The 1,442-nt window shown below is 47.7% G+C and overlaps 1 protein-coding gene across 1 annotated transcript in view; it reads right to left on the bottom strand.

Moving 5' to 3' along the window:
* The window catches only part of flrt2 (fibronectin leucine rich transmembrane protein 2), a 6,788-nt gene extending 5,504 nt beyond the window's left edge, over positions 1-1,284 (bottom strand). The window contains exon 1 of the mRNA XM_013999923.1: positions 758-1,284. The gene's annotated coding sequence lies outside the window, so the exon portion shown is untranslated. The remainder of the gene's footprint in view (positions 1-757) is intronic.
* Positions 1,285-1,442: the final 158 nt, after the last annotated feature.

A 1,442-nucleotide genomic window follows, 5' to 3' on the forward strand; every position in this document is an offset into this window, starting at 1 on the left:
GGGCAATCTTTTGACACACATCTGTGATCTACTTTCTCCAAATTGAAAAGAGCTCAATTTAATCAAATAAGCTTCAGGGATAAAGGAAACGTGGATGCGGTGGGGGCTCAGCAACGCTCAAATTTGCTGTCAGGGAAGCAGAATGAACAGCAGAATGAACAGCAGAATGCAGCAACATTAAGATTATTCTGGCAGCAACCAAAGAATCCAAATTATAACCTTCAGAAGAGGCACAAGTTTTAGGCCTACTCAAAAAACACACACAAGATTAAACTGCATCAAGGCGGCGTGTTTATCTGAGGGGGGAATTCAAACATTATATGGCTACCTTATTTTTAGTCTTTTAGTTTTTTCCCCCCCTCTTTTAATTTCATTTCCAGTCGAAGGATCACAGTTCCCTCCTCCCCACCGCCAACATGAACAATCGGGACACAATCTGATTAGGAGGACTTTTAGAGGCAGAAATTAAAAGTTTAAAATGGGTTTAAGAGGCGGATCATGTGGACTCTGTGATCGTTTGAATGCATTAGTTCACAGAAGAGGACTTGTAACCGRGCTGCGCATTAAAACAATGGAAGGAAAGAAAATCTCAGCTGAAATAATGTGATGTCTTTATAAGRCATTGTGCGTAATGGATGTTTGAGGTTTTCTTAAACGTTTCCCTCAACAAGCAGAAGCGAAATTTAACCCTTAAAAAAGTGGCCAATCTCTGCGCAACTTCAACGTTTTCTCCGTTTGTTAATAAGGAATACAGTACCTTCAGCGGGCTTGGATCCGTTCGGGGAGAGAAAAACAAAAACACTCCACTGTTTAACTTTCCCTCCCGTCTGTCTCCGTGCTTCCGTCCTTCATGCGGTCCTGCCGGAGGATCGCGCGTAAAGGTCGGCTCCGATCGTAAGCGTGAACCCGGAGAGGCTACGGAACYGCATATCCTCACCCCTCCTTCCCTCCCTCCGGTGCTTCACATGGGAGCTTCCAAGAAAAAAAAGAAGAAYAAAAAAAGAGCAGACTGGATTTAACACAGTCTGCGGCGCACAAGAAGCGAAGAGGGGCACTTCTCCCTCTCCATGCGGAGCATGACGCGCTCTGAGTGTCCACGGCTGGCCATGGCTGCGTCCGTCCGTCCGTCAGCAAAGTCCCGGSCTCTCTGTCTTCTGTTTCCGCCCTTCCTTCCTGCGCAGCTTAGAGCCGGACTCCCTGCGAGTTCTTCGRCAAGATGGATTCAGTTGATAGTGCGACGTGCACGCGGCTGCTCCGCTCACCTCTCCCACTCTCTCTCTCTCTCTMRRSRRCCTCCTCCTCCTCAGTATGAGGAGCGCTTCTCCTCCAGCAGCTCTGCTTTAAGCCTCAGATCATCCCCGCTGACCCTCAGCTATAAAAAATACTTTGTCTCTCAACAATGTTTACCCACCTACACCCCCCCCCACACACACACACACACA

The sequence above is a fragment of the Austrofundulus limnaeus genome, unplaced genomic scaffold (assembly GCF_001266775.1).
Source record: "Austrofundulus limnaeus strain Quisiro unplaced genomic scaffold, Austrofundulus_limnaeus-1.0 Scaffold2565, whole genome shotgun sequence".
In the NCBI taxonomy this organism is placed as follows: Eukaryota; Metazoa; Chordata; class Actinopteri; order Cyprinodontiformes; family Rivulidae; genus Austrofundulus; species Austrofundulus limnaeus.